This window comes from Conger conger, chromosome 9, assembly GCF_963514075.1.
Source record: "Conger conger chromosome 9, fConCon1.1, whole genome shotgun sequence".
Classification (NCBI taxonomy): domain Eukaryota; kingdom Metazoa; phylum Chordata; class Actinopteri; order Anguilliformes; family Congridae; genus Conger; species Conger conger.
In genome coordinates this window covers 15209738-15226074 of record NC_083768.1, presented here as the reverse complement: position 1 = coordinate 15226074, position 16337 = coordinate 15209738, and the positions used below count along the sequence as shown (strand labels likewise).

General features: G+C 38.6%; 1 long non-coding RNA gene across 2 annotated transcripts; it reads left to right on the top strand.

Annotated features, from left to right (window-relative positions):
* Nucleotides 1-8360: 8360 nt before the first annotated feature.
* LOC133137486 (uncharacterized) lies at nt 8361-11445 on the top strand. 2 transcript variants are annotated; one of them, XR_009709605.1, is made up of 3 exons: nt 8361-8486; nt 8587-8655; nt 11304-11445. It is a non-coding gene; the product is annotated as an uncharacterized LOC133137486 (long non-coding RNA). The 2 variants fall into 2 exon arrangements; XR_009709606.1 differs by having other exon boundaries at nt 11300-11439.
* Nucleotides 11446-16337: the final 4892 nt, after the last annotated feature.

Genomic DNA, 16337 nt, shown 5'->3' with positions numbered 1-16337 from the left:
ATGGGCAAAGCTTTATGAAGCCAATAATGGGGTGGAGCTACTATGCAGTGTCAATCACTCAACTCTTACAAACCAATCAAATGGCTTTGCTCTCTTTAGAGAAAAAACAATGCAGTTCAGCAGTTCAAATTCTCTGAGAGTCAGAGATACCACACCATAGCGCCACCCATTTTTAGCTGCACAAATACTCACGCCTCCTTCCCGGCCAGTTTGGTTGGGCGGGAAGGCGACACTGAACATGCTCACTTTTCAAGTCTGCTACTTATTCCTCAGATGGCAGAGCAGGTCTCAGAACGGCACAGGACATGACATGCCGTGAGCAATTAGAGAAAAATGCAGTCTGTGAACTGCTCCCTCTTTTATCAAGTCCCTGTGTGAATCAACCATCTGGGCAGGGGAGCAAAGCAAGAACATTATGTAGCTAGATGTGAGCTCTGGCTCCCACTCAGAGGTGGGTGGGGTTTATAGATATGGAATAGGAGTATCACACTTGCTTCTTAGGTGTTTACTCATTATATGGACAGCCTTGGAGTGACAAGATTATGAGAAGGTTGTGTGTATGCGTGTGTGTGTGTGTGTGTTCCTCTAAGAGAGAGAAAATGAGAAAGAGACGTCAGTTTATTTCTCCTGACTGCTCATTATTCCCGGTTGCATGCAACCATTGCTGAACTCTCAATTGTTGTCTGTCAGTAAGGCTATCCCTGTGACTCCTTCATTCACAACTGTATTCTAACCTGTTACAGATGTATCCCTGACATGGAGGAGCTTTGACCTGCAACTATTTAGCAGTACTACCCAGCAGTATTATATATAAAATCATATAACAATCATTCTGACATGATTACCATATCTTTGTGGGCGAAAACACAGTGATCCAATCAAATTTTACCTGGCATGGCACAGTTTGTGGCTATGGTCCTTTCTCATAATACCCTCACTCTCAGGCAATCTCAGCAAATTTCTGTTTAGTGTGAACACAAAAGGCCTCCTTAAAAGGTTTTGCATCTTGGGACATGCTGTCAGCCATCTGTTGTGTTTTGCATTAATAATACATGGATAAAATGAATCCTTTGATTGAAAAAATTACACATAAATACATCTGCGTACAGAATAATGTGTTTTAGGTTAGACTGAGGCTTCATAAAGACAAGCTGTTTAAATGGGAGAAATTATGAAAATCCTCATCCATGGAGGGACTTGTGGGTTTTAGAATAAAAACCTTTATTTCGACAGACAGATTAATGCATTTAAAATGAATGCACAGCTCTTTAGACAGACAGATTAATGCATTTTCAATGAGTGCACAGCTTTTTATTTGATTTAATGTGGCTCCCCTATTCCAAGAGCACCTGCGTATCTTAAACTGCATAACTGTCTGGCTTCATAAAAAAACAACAAAATTTCATAATAATTTACAATAGAATATTCTGAATCTCTAGCAATCAGAATCAGGTTAGTAGCTCCTCATAGGAAGTGGAATGAATTGTGGTAATTTCTATAAATTTCTGGTGATGTACCCATATAAGCCATTTCATTGTATATTACTCATTATAGAGTTCATTATAGACAATTAGACAGATAAAGTCTGCAGGCACCATAAATGAGACAGTAACATATGGCAAAAATCTTTGCATATTATACTCATACTTTTTTTACATTTCCTATTAGTCAAGCTAATGCACACCGATCAATTCGTAGTGTCTCCACTCTACATTTATTGTCTCTTTCTGAACTACAGTACTCCCTTGAGCTGTTTCTGCGTAAAATGGATCAATGCCTCCTATAACCTGCTGTCTAAATGTACATTACTCATCATGATCACTGAAAAAAAAAAAAACTTTTCTTTTGAAGTGTAATTTCCCAACACAAATGGCTTAGTAGTTTTGGGAAGACAGTACAGTGTACAGTGCTGGTAAAAAAACAAAAACTGTCCACAGTTGAAAGGGTCTGTGGTTTCATGGGAGTAGGGTGACATCACTGCTTTCCATATCGCACAGCTCTTATTTTAAGTGCATCCCATAGGGTTCCGTTGCCTTAGACGGTTAGACATCGTATTGGAAAATGTAGTAGCTTATGACTATAAAATAGAGCATTATAGCCTGACTGGATCATTAAACATACTGCTACAAGTTCTTCTACCTGTAATAGCACACCCTAAGACAACACAGAGATAATTTTTCATATATGGATATATATAGAGATAATTTTCATATCATAAAAAAAATACATTTATAATAAAATAAAAATTCTGACAATGGTTGCCTAATATTTCTTAGAATTTAACAACATATATTGATGATATGAAGACTGACCTATTTGTAAAAATAAGAAACTCTAACTAAAATTGTGCAATATATTACTATGTGTATTACGAAATGCAATACATATAAAAATTGTATGATAGATGTAAAATACTTTATTTACAGTATATTCATGTATACGTCTCATCAATAGAAAGATATTTTTCACAAGAAACCTGGCCAATATAGCAGCAGTACATACATATCGCTCCAGTTTCCGATGATAAAGTGCTTTGTATGATTTAAAAGCACACGGGAATACAGTGCTACCTAGTTTAAGCTGATTTGGTCTGTGGGGACAAGAGAGTGCCGCAGAGACGGAGAGAGAAAGGAAGGAGGTTTCTGTATGTTCAATGGTTAATGAAGTCCAACTCACTGTTTTATAAAGGGTACATGAGCCTTTTCATTCATTGTGAAACGTAGGGCTCCACAACATCACAGGAGGCTACATGAATATATAAAGAGTCCCCTTATAATTCAGTTCCCATAATCCAGCATGAAATATACCATTGAGTACCTCTTTGGTCTCAATGGGATAATTCCAATATAGCCATCAGAAGTATTATTGAGCGAAAGTTATATTGCCACTTTGAAACATTCAATTTGGAGTATTTCAATATATTCAAATGTATTGTTTAATGTATCACAATGTATTTGTCAACCTATGGCAATACATTTTCGACTCTGCCTCGTTGACAGCTGTGGAAATGGGAAGTAGAGTGTTCAGGTGTGCTTGCTCTGAATGCAGCAAGGTGGGTAGGGTGTGTAGTGGTTCACCGAGCTGGAATGGCTCCATTCAGCCGGCACGCTGCAACAAAAGGAGCCAAACAAAAGCAAAACAAATAAACTTAAAATAAAAAATAAAAGAAAATAAAAAAACTGTGATGGCCACCCTGCTGTGGTGACAGATAAAAACAGTGTCATGCTCAGCCTGTAGTGTATCTTTAATTCACCTTTGATGATCAAATAGTCTTAAGTGTGGGCTGAATGCAAATGAAACAGTTACACACAAAGATACAAAATGCTTTTACGAAATGCTCAGTGTGCAACTTCAATATAAGATAGACTGTATAAACTGTATGAGATGTACAGTAAGACTGTAGTATTTCAGCAGTAGAGAAGCATTTTTAGGCATATGCTTGTTCATTTTTAGGCATTCTATCTGTCATGGTGTACAATGAGGCACTTCTATATTATTATTATTATTATTATTATTATTATTATTATTATTATTAGTAGTAGTAGTAGTAGTAGTAGTCACCTCCCCCTCTCCGACCCTCCACCTCACGCTCACAACTACTGTCTGTTCTGGCTCCACGGTGGTGGAATGAACTCCCCGTTGAGGTCAGAACAGTAGAATCTCTCCCCACCTTGAAGCGCAAACTGAAGACGCACCTCTTCAAGCAGCACCTCTCCCCATCCCTCCCTACCTCCCTGTGAGTCTTTCTGTGATTTACTTTGTTTATCGGTATTTTTAGTTGGCTAGGTAAGCAGTGTTTGGATAGTTAAGTTTGGTCACTTTTGCTTTGTTGTTTGATTGTTTGTTTATTTGTTTGTTAAAAAAAGAAAGAAATTCAAATAGGCCCTGGTCCTTATCTTTGTTGCACAGGTAGCAGTTGAAATTGTACTTCCCTCTAAGGTCTTTCAGCACTTATCCCTGGTTATGGGTATGCACTTTGTTGTACGTCGCTCTGGATAAGAGCATCTGCCAAATGCCATTAATGTAATGTAATGTAATGTAATGTAATGTAGTGATCTCACAGAAATTCACATAAAAGGGCAGGAAGTTTGCCTCAGCTAATATGTAACCCTCCCTGTGTAAAGGTTAGCAAAGGCTCATGCATTGGCATTGCACACAACTTAAGCCTTCCCACCTAATGCTAACCTTAGTTAGCTTACTGTAAATCTTTATCCAGATATGGCTGCTCTGCTCTGAGTTGAGCTGGGACTTCCTGGAATGAATAATCACCCTGGGTGTTGGCTCAGGCCGAGTATGTGAACACAGGATGTAAGAAACTGACAGGGAGTACACTGCCTGAGGCATGAAGGGGATTGGCCAGGACAGGAAGTGATGCATCTTAAACAGGAGTAAAACTCATTAATGCGTGACCGTGGCTTTCTATAAGACGGCTGTTTTGTCTGACAAAAGGAATGACTGCCGGAAGGGATAGTGACCTCACTGATGACGTGAACCTGGGGCCATTTTGAGCCCCATGACCAGGCTTTGGCTGAAGAAGGCTGGTGGCACAAGCCTGCAATTCCTTGCCTTACCAGGGCAACAGAGTTTCATTGTATTTTTTTATCAGTGAGTAACACACCATGCATGCAAGGCTGTACTCACACACCTACATATACAGGTGTTTGGTGTACAAGCACATTTTGTAACACTTTGCATTTCACCAACATGTGTGTGTGCTGGGGGGGGATTGGCAGCGGGGGGTTTGCACACACATACACACACACACACACTCACACATACACACAAACACACACACACACACACTCACAGATACACACACACAAACACACACACATACACACACACACACACACATACACACACACAAACACACACACACACACACACTCACACATACACACACACAAACACACACACACACACACACACACACACACACATACAAACACAGACACACACACGCACACAGAAACACACACACACACACACACACACACGCATACAGACACACCCACACACATACAAACACACACAAACACACACACAAACACACACATGTACACACACACACACACACACACAGAGCAGACACATTACTGCACATCCACACCACAATAACTGATCGGTGATCACCATAAGAATTGTCCACACACCCATTACTGTAATGGACTCAGCTGACTATGACTTACATTCAGCTGACAGTAACTAGGGATGTGTCTAGATCAGTGGTTCGGAATCTCATGTCCTGGGGACTATCTGTATGTAGTTTTTTGTTCCAACCACAGTTACAGTTAGAGGGATCATTTACCCTCTCAAGCCATATTATGTCAAAGATAGCTTTGCATGCCATAAAGAATAAAAATCATATTTTGTTCACATTTTGCTTATATAAAAACAGGTAACAAAAATGTAACTTAAAGACTGAAGTGAATCAATTGACCCCAAATTAGGATGAATCATTCTTTCATAATATTTTATTTCCTTAAACACAATGCAGGTGTCGCTTGCTATCATTTGCTTTGTCTTTGAATTCTTTGTTACCAACTGGTTAGTTTCAGTGGCCACACTTTCACCAGTTTTCATTGACTTCAATTATCCATGAAATGCCGACATGCAACCAAGATTGATTTACTGTTCAATCATTAACCAAATTTGAGGTGTGCTCTTTGAATGATTAACAATCGTTGCTTCGATGAATAAATGTTTTTTCGCTCTAATAATTTTTACTCCTTCGTCTTTTCTAGTTAGCGCTATACCACTGTGCCAGTTGCCACGGTACATTACATTACATTACATTATTGGCATTTGGCACATGCTCTTATCCAGAGCAACATACAGTTGATTATACTAAGCAGGAGAAAATCCTCCCCTGGAGCAATCCAGGGTCAAGGGCCCAACGGCTGTGCGGATCTTATTGTGGCTACACCGGGATTAGAACCACCGACCATGCGGGTCCCAGTCATTTACCCTAACCACTACGCTACAGGCCGCCCGGTACATGGTACATGGAAAATGCAGCTGAAGCCCATGCAGCTCCTCTGACACACTCATCTGTGAAACAGGCCCATTCACCAGCACACAATAACACAGGAGAGCACCAATTACAGGAGATATGTATTGCTCAGCGATGACAGCTGGTGCTGGTAGCCTGTGGGTACCTGGTATATTATCAGGAGGAACTCACTATGTTGGGCAGGAAATCAACAATTGTGTACCACCTTTGGGTCATTGTCAGCTAATGGCATCGTTAAGGCGCATACCCGCTGCTACAGGGCCCAAGCTTATAGTCTTGTGACGAGTGCCTTCACAAACAGACCAACCTGGGAACTAGCATAAATGGGTCTGTGTATTCTACCGGAAACAAAAAGTGAAGCACTTTCAGTCATCTTTTATTTTGACAATTCCATGTTTCACCTGTCCCCTTTATTGCAATGAGTGAATTTTTCTTTTTTTTTTAAATAATAGGGTACAGATTGAAAGATGAAATAGAACAGTGAGATACTGTGAAAACACAGGTTGGTGTGACATGAGAAGTCGAACTGAAGGGCACACTGTTACAGAGGCCTCCGCAGCATGCACAAACTCCCTCACAAAAGCAACTCTGGGCAGTACGGGGGGAGCTTAGCGATCTGAGGAGGGTGATAAGCCCAATGCCAAAGACAAAGTAACCATCAGGGAGGAAGATTCCCTGTAAGGAAGGCTGGGTGGGTAAAGCCAGCTCTCTCCACCAACGTGAATGATAGTGCCCACAGGTCTGGCATTTCATTTATCTGCCAGACAGAATGTTAAAAGTCCAACAAGGAGTCTCTGCATGCGTCAGCCAGATGAGGTAAAGAGGCCTGATGAAGGCCGTTTGACTGAACCATGCGACACACCGGATAAGGCTGTTTAAATATAATAGATTACATTATAAAAGATTACATTCTCTACACAGCAGACAATATTCATGGTTTAATATCCTTATCTTTGATATAAGCCATTGTGGTGAGATCGTTGTTGAGGGTGGTGCTGGGGAACCGTGTCTTCCTCAGAAACAGTGTAGTGGGTGTGACATCTATGGGCACAGCTACCAGTCTGCTTTTTTCAAAATCATGGGTTGAGCAGCCAGCTAGTGGACAGTTGAGGCGAGGTTGTGGAGATGAGATGAGCTGTTACAAGAATGCAAAATACTTGGTGATTTGCCCTGCTGCTGGCAGACCACTGTAGGGCAAATTGCAAAACACCGGCAAACCAATGGTAGGCCAACAGCTTACTAGGCTGTGAAATGTACTGTAAAAGCCAAAAGAAAATGCCATAGTCATTGTTGTTAATTTCTATATTCATTGCATAATACATTGTTCACTATATTCTTTATTTTTGTGTGAAATATATACAACAACACAGTATGTATGATTTTACAGCATTTGATACATTTATATTGTCAGATTTATAAGACAGTGAAACCATGGATGACAAACATAAATACACTTCCTTCACTGTGTGTATCAATGTGAAAGCGAAAAGATTATATCATCTGACACATGGTGTGTCACTTCAGAGGAGTCACCTCAATAACATTGCCATTTCCTCATTCCCTCCTACCCAAGACACCGAATCACATATAGGAGTAGTTGTTTGCAGTACAACTATGTACTGTAAAGATTTTTGCTGAAATGTTGAAATACATAAAAAAAGTAATTCTATTTTATTAAGTGGGATTAAATTAGTGCCAAGGGGCACAGTGTCACAGCACAATACATTTTGGAATTAAAATATCAGTTACACATTCAAAATGTTGGTGTACATAAACACAGTGCAGTTGAAATACTCCATGGCCTTTTAAATTACAAATTGCTAATTGAATTGTTGTTTTACCAATCAAGAAATGATGTTAGTGTAAGCCTGTAATTTAATACAGTATGTGAATTATCATTGCATATTTTAGTTTAGAATGTTTGGGTGTGATTATTTCACAAACTTTGCATTGGTGTTCCCCTCCATGATTGTATGCCCCATAATAGGAGAATACTGCTTCAAAGTTTGAAAAGATATGTACTTATCAGCCAACACCACTAATAAATGATTCCTTGGATCACAGTGGAAAGTTTGTCATAGACCAGTCCAGCCCCTATAGCCAATTCAGTGATGATATGTATCTGTGTGCAGGCAGACATTTCTTATCTTCAGTATCACAGCCTGATTGATATCCTTTGTGGTTGTAGCCCTTAGCCCCACCCCTGGCTCTGATTGTCTGAGTGACTCGATGATCAGTAGCTCTCAACGGGGCTGTGTGTCGACAGGTTCTGCCCCCTACAAATCTCATTTGCCAGGGGGCATACAAAAGAAGGTCATTTCCTATTTCTGACTGTTTACAAAACTGACTGACTGACAAAGCAGGAAAATATGAGTGTTAGTCCTAAGGAGTACAAAAGTGGCCCATCGATAATAAAGAAGTACAAATTCAGCAGAACAAACCAGCAATTAATATCGCTCACAAATATTCATTGGTAAGTGTCAATTATCTACTTTAGCAGAGCAATTTACGGTTCAAGATTTGTTTGTTTCTATTTATTTATTTTTATTTATTTTTACAAAATGTTGGGAAAGTCTTGGGAAAGACTGTGTGTTTCAGATGTGGATTTGGTGGCCTCAACAGGAACATCAAGCTGCTGAAGTGTAAGTTCCATAGATCTTCAACAGCCCATTCTGACAAGAGCTTCAAAGGAGATGCATAACAATCTTAACTAGTTAGTTATAATCAATTAGTGTCCGGACAGTTGCCACTGAATTTTCATGGGTATACTTAATCTCAGAACTAGTCCAGTGGGCAAAAGCCAACTATTCATTTTCCAACCTCCAAATACATGCTATTTAAGACATAATTGAAGATATAATTTAAAGTAACATGACCATTAGCAATTTGTTTCAGTCAGGTTGGTGATTTCAGAAATTCAAGGGTTCAGATTAAGCGATGAGCTGCAGCAATAAGTTCACCCACATATTATGTTAAGATTTTATGATCGCTTTTATATTTGGCATCAAATTGACCCCAACTGTTTGAATTGACAAAAAAATATTGTAATAGACACTGTGTCACCTTCTGCAAAAGCCTATCCTTTTATCCATAAATAAATCTGTTAGAAACATTTCATTTTACATTTTAGAGTAAGTGAAATTTTGGCACCTGTATGGGAAATTATCACCAGAATCATCCACAAAGAAATCTGAGATGAAAATAACAATGGTTGTATATGTTGTTACATTTCATACAGCTACAGAGGGTAAAGCTAATCTTTTGTATGTAAAGTTTATACAGGCCCTTTGAAAGCATACACTCAGTGACCACTTCATTAGGTAGACATGTACACCAGCTTGTTAATGCAAATATTTAATCAACCAATCATGTGGCAGCAACTATATGCATAAAAGTAGGCCGGCATGGTCAAGAAATTCAGCTGTTTTTCAGACCAAATGTCTGAAAAATGTGATCTTTGACCGTGAAATGATTGTTGGTGCCAGACAGGGTGGTTTCAGTATCTCAGAAACAAGAATGGTGTGGAAAAAAAAAACATCCAGTGAGCAGCAGCTGACAGGAAGTTGACAGTAAGGCAAAAAACCATGCATTACATCAGCAGTATTGAGAAAAGCATTTCTGAACACACGTGTGGATAGACCACAGCAGCAGAATACACAATATGTCTACATACCTAATAAAGTGTTCATGAGTGTAGTATTATGTTTATTTCATATTTGCTGTTGAATCCCACCAAATTAGAAAATGAGAAAAATCATACAGTATCAAGATTAAAAAATGGTTCCCTGGTTTTTAAGAGATGTGAAAAACTGAATGGGGTCAAATAGACCCCAAACATAATATGAAGGGCAATGCAGGTTACCTGACTGCATGGAAAAAATAACCACATTATGCCAATTATTAAGCAAATTTTTCATCCTCCCTCCTTTTTTGCAATATGACTCACTCACTAACCCTAACTTACAAACTGTAAAACCGTATCGCTGCTGCACTGTTTATTAATGGGAGGAGTGTCATAGTATTTGAATGAAAACAATCCTCCCTTTGAAGCGGAACTGTGCGCAACTAGTATCTGCGCTGCCCCCTTCTGGCCAAGCTAAAAACTGTTTAGAGAATTGCCACCTGCCAGTCAGGGAGGGGCTGGGGAGAGAGTGTGTAGTGAAAGGGGGCCCCCAAAAGTCCTTGAAAAGATAACAACATTAATTGGCTGCACCCATTTAAGGTGCTTTCAAATTTTACCCATTGTTTCCATTTTCCCATTGTATTTTAGAAAAGAAAAAGATTATTTATCTTTGAGTGTGAGCCATTTATTATTTTTCAGTTGATTCAGGAAATTGATTGAAATACCCTCACTGAGCACTTTATTAGGAACTCCTGTACACCTACTTATTCATGTGATGACCTAATCAGCCAATCATGTGGCAGCAGTGTAATGCAAAAAAGCATGCAGAGGAGCTTCAGGTAATGTTCACATCAACCATCAGAATGGGGAAAAAATGTGATCTCAGTGATTTTGACTGTGTCATGATTGTTGGTGCCAGACGGGCTGGTTTGAGAATTTCTGTAACTGCCGATTTCCTGGGATTTTCATGAGTCTACTTGTATTGCTAGAGATTACTCAAAATGGTGCGAAAAACAACAGACAGTCAGCAGACTGGTTTGAGGTGACAGAAAGGCTATGCTAACTCTTGTGAGCAGAAAAGCGTCTCAGAATGCACAACACGTCGAACCTTGAGGCGGATGGGCTACAGCAGCAGAAGACCACGTGAGGTTCTACTTCTGTCAGCCAGAAACACAAAGCTGAGGCTGCAGTGGGCACAGGCTCACCAAAACTGGATAGTTGAAGACTGTAAAAAGGTAGCCTGGTCTGAAAGCAAAAGTCGTCTCAAACTGGTTTCATGAACATGACAGTGAGTTCAATGTTCTTCAGTGGCTTTCCCAGTCACCTGGCCTGAATCCAATAGAATACCTTTGGGATGTGGTAGAACGGGAGATTTGCAACAGATGTGCAGCTGACAAATCTGCAGAAATTTCATGATGCAACCATGTCAACATTGAACAGAATCTCAAAAGAAGGCATTCAACATCTTGTGGAATCCATGCCACGATGAATTGAGGCTGTTTTGAGAGTAAAGCGAGGCCCTACCGAGTATTGGTAGTGTTCCTAATAAATTGCTCAGTGAGTGTATGTCCATAATGTTCTTTAAAGATGTTTCAATTAATTACATTTAAAATTATTTTCATAATTCACTGGATAGCCTGACCTGAATAAAGTGTATTCTTCAGACAGGTGGAAACCAGAGTGGGTTACAGGTAGTGATGGTCAGTACAGAAAGTGCCATGGTGGGGAATTTATCCTGCATTCCTGTTGAGAGCCAGTGGCCCTATGGACTCCACCAAATGGAATAATCATATGAAGATTTAATCAGTCGAAACTGAATCAAGACCACCTGCTCCCCCAAAAAAGCTGCTGGAGCTAGGCCTGTCTGGATTGAGGTACCTGGAGGTTATATGAAAGAATTATAATCCAAAACTATGCTGAAAATGTACAGTTCAGACAGTGTTGCATTCATATTTAAGGGAAGATGGAACATCCCAGAGGCGGACAGTGCTGGCGTATTCAGCATAGGCTGCTCTTCACTGCCATCTACTGATGCAACCAAGATATGACATGTTAACCCCCACCCTCCTAAAAATTATGCAACACAAAGATTGCAGTTGGAAAACAAAGGAGTACATTCAGTGTTTACTTAGCCATTTAAATGTATGTGATTGCATCTACTGTGGAGTACTGTGGAGTCACAGTACATTTCCTCATCAGTATATGACAGGAAATAGGAGAACTTGTCCTGAAGGGATCAGCAATGTTATTGGTTCACACCAGTGGCGGCTGCTGGCCATTATTTTTGGTGAAGCAAACCCACCATCACCCCTTGGGAAAATCAAACCCGTTTGGTGGGTAAAGTGACACGCTTTACCTGTTGACCTAGGCCGTTTTGAGGTGATAAACACTGACCACATCACACAGCCTGTTAAACAGGTTTAAACTGACAACCAATCACAATGGTCATGCCGTTTAAATTGAACCGCCTTCTCTTAATTGATGAACACAAAACAGAATATAATGACAAGTAATCATGTACTCACCTCACTATCCATCACCTATGAATATTCAATAGATAAACAAAATAATGTAACATTGTAATAAGGTGTTATATTGTAAAAATAAATAAAAACACAACGGAGGGGGCACATATTGCACATAACTGTGTGCTACAAGTGAGTGAAGATGGTTGAGATGGACTTCTTACCATTTGTAACAGGATGACACCATACATTTCAGATCCTTATGCTTAAAAAGTTGTTGGTACTTCAGTGGTAAAGAAGATGTTGATATGAAGATCAACCATCCAATTTTTTAGTTTGAGAAAGTTATTTTGCTGCCAGAATTGTTTTTTATTGGACTGGCTAATACAATAGATTAATATTACCCAGTAAGATCATATTTTTGGCCAAAGAAAGATGACCTGGGAAAATTTTCTACACATCGGTTGTTGGCAACAATATTGACAGAATGTTATCTGAATCCTACCCAGTGAACAATACAAATTTGGATGGCATCAATTAGCCTGATATTCCTAGAAAATAAAGCTCCTGGGATGCTCATCTAAGCTGTTTCTACCTATTTCTACCTGTATTATAAGGGTTATAAGGAGACGTATGGTGTCATCCTGTTACAAATTGTTAATCTGACTCACCATTGACCTGTAGGGATGGAGATAATTAAGAATTTATCAATTATTTATATGCCATTATTGTTTCTGCTTATTGATTCTTTTTTGCATTTAATGGAAAACATTTAGAACAGAATTACCATTGCTTTTATTTGGCAAAAACGAAAATACATTTTTCTACAGCAGCAATAAGCTACTTTTTCTTACAGGACAAATTCGTAAATATCTAAATTCGTAGATATATAATGATATATATATATATATATAGTCTAACAGTTCTTTCTGGTTCTTTTCGACTTATGCTTCGTTAAACATACAAAACTTGACCGTCATAATTTCATTCAGTGGTCGGGTAGCTTTTTATTTTTCTAAGCCATATGATTCTTTTTAAACGATAGAATCCGTCTTTAGGCCAAGAAATACCGGGTAATTGCTTTAGCTAGCTAAAGTCTTTCAGGAGACTTCGATTGGTCTATTATTTTTCAATAGTAAAAAATCTAACTCAACTATTTACAACAACATAGACAACACAGACAAGGCCTCAACCTTTCAAATTAAAACAATTGGTATAATAATCACTTCTACTCACTATCTCTCTCGATCTCCATTCTCAATACAATACACGCAAGCCCTTTACAACCCAAAAAAGTGCCGACTGAGTTGAACTGCGATGTTCTGATTGGCTAGACTTTATTTCAATCAGCATGTCAAAAACGAGCACAAGAGCGCGCATGATTAGAATACTTGAGTGAAGCATGCTTCACGGGTGGGTTAAAAACGCGTCATAAATCCACAAATATCCAATCAATGCCTTTTATGCCTTATAACGTCTCTCATTGAAATATATAGGCATAGTGAAGCAAAAATGCGTTTGCCTCCCGAGAGGGGGCGCTGTTTTCCCGAAGCAGACATGATTTTGAACAGAGGCAAAATCACAAAGGTAACAGTCATTGTTATGATAATTTAACATTAAATAAATGTGTTATGTATGATATGCATGTTTTTTTTTTTTTTTTTTCGGTGAAGCACTGCTTCACCTGTTGTCTAAGAGGAGCCTTCTCTGGTTCACACTTGTTTAATTTGGGATTAGCAGGCAAAAATAAAAATTCCTCTAAAATTTTAATTGCATTGCTTTGCAAATTACTAACTAAACTTATCCCAAGATGGTAATTAGTGTGGTCTTTGGCAGACAGGATTTGACAATTTTTGGACTAGTATAATGACCTCATTTCTGGCAAATGTAGGCTGCCAACATGTATCCAACTGTGTGGCAGAGCTGGCCAATTTGCCACAGGCAAAGCATAGTTAGCCCTGGAAACGTAACCATATGTTGGGGGAAATTAATAAAGACCTTTAAAAAGCCAACATTGGTCGCTAACTGATGAGCTGGTGATAGAGACATTTTGCATTACTAGAATAACCGTGGCTCATGATAGTTTAGTGATTACACATTGAAAAGTGACACTGATGGTGACTGTGAGCCAACATTACCAGTCAACATTTGACCAACCAGTCCATACACAGATGGAATGATGCTATTGTGATTGGCTATTATTTCCAAGTCATCTAATACAATCAACAGGTCAGATTCTCTCTTAGATATCTTTTCACCTTATTTGGACAAAATGTGGTCTTCACCTATACTTTTTACCATTTACCTTTTTTACCTTTTTACTATTTAGGTCCATATCTTATGTTTGTGGTTTTGTTGTAATAAATGTTGGTGGATGGAATAAATGGACACTCACAAATGTCTAGCACAAGCAGCTCTATTTCCACTTCCGTCCCAAGTTTTTTTTTTTTTTTTTTTTCTGCTCGGCGGTTGTAGCGGCTGTGGATTTCTTTTTCTATGGTCCTCTTGGTGCTTCTGGTAGTGGTTTTACAGGAAAGATCAGCTTATTTTTGGCACACAACTTGTTTCATTTGGCTGTGGAAAACCCCTTATTGCTCAAGAAACCCAACCCTAAATGCAAATGTCATGTGCAATTAAAGGCACTTATAAACAGCCATGAGTAATGTATGAGCTACTGAATGGAAACTGATAGAGCATTCAGGTATATTGGGTAGCAGCTGAAATTACTCTGGTCACAGAACATGATCACATGCAGAGGGCTACGATATATACTTTCCTGTTAATTGAAAACCTGCAGCGCTCCTGATATACTATTTCAAGTATAGTAATAAAATATACCTTGTGGGCGAATAAAGAAATGCTTAGGCACAAGAATAGATACAAAAACGAACTAATTTGAAGCAAAGTATTCCTGTAACACCGTACATAAAATAAGTAACATCTTTTTACAAATGGACATGATAATTAAATATTCATTTTTCATTTGATGTATTATTAAAAGTCCATAGAAAAGGGCTTTTAAAAATGAATTCCAAAGAGCAGCAGTAATAAAAGAAGTGCCTGAAGATAAATGAATCTCAATGCCATGAGAGAGGCAAGACTGCACTGATAGAACTAAGAAAGATAGAACTAAGATAGATAAGATAGAATTTAGTCCTACCTCTTGATTCCCCCCACCCCTTCCGATATCCCTATCCCTTTTGTCAAACCCAAAAAGAAAAAAAAGAAAAAAAATTGCACTTATGATGACTGTATGTTTAGAACAGCACTTCATGTGTATTTTACTAGTTATGGATGTGTTGCTTCAACTTGTGGAAGAACCTATGCACTTGTAAGTCGCTTTGGATTAAAAGCGTCTGCCAAATGACTAAAATGTAAAATGTAAATGTAAGATGGCGTTTTAAAGGGGTTTCAGCCTACGTCAAGTCCGAAGATAACTACACCAGTGCCCACTGATGTTCGAATAGCACTTGACAACTAACATGAGATAAAGCAACAAACAGATTTGCTGTCAGGGTGCAACCAAGGTAATTATTTATTATTTATCAATTTTGCAGACACATTTATCCACAGTGTCTCACAAGGTCAACATTGCAAGATACCTTGAACACATATCACAGGAACAAGATGACCAATGAGATGACAGCACAATTAATGCTGATTGGTGAGTAGTTCTCATTACTTTCTGCTATTGTTGATACTTAGATATTACATGCATATACAGTATCAATAAACAACCTAATAATACATTCAGAAGTCAATAGATTCGTTTTTATCTTTGCAAAGTAATGAAACTCCAATGTACAGTGTATTTGTTTATGATAGCAGGCTGCAAAATGAATAACATATGCCTGCAGGAAGTTATTGACAGGCAGCCGAAAAACACAATATTTCGTCTGACTTATAAATAATTTCCACCCCATATCGGGAAACTATCATTAAACTTATATTATAAGAATAAAAATATATGCTATATATTTTTTATTTTTATGTTCCTCTCAAACTCCATGATGGTAGTGATTCTGGAGGGACATATCATAAGTGTGGGCAACAATGCCACCTACTGGTGCGATGTGGTACACATCCATCTTAAACTCCAACAATTGAGTAAAATCACTCTACACGGGAAACCGTCACCGACTGACTTTATTCAGTCATTTTTTGTCAAAGGAATAGCACATTGTTCTGCTGGGGTAGGGAACATTTACATTTTTCTTACTTTAAAATATTTCTGAAA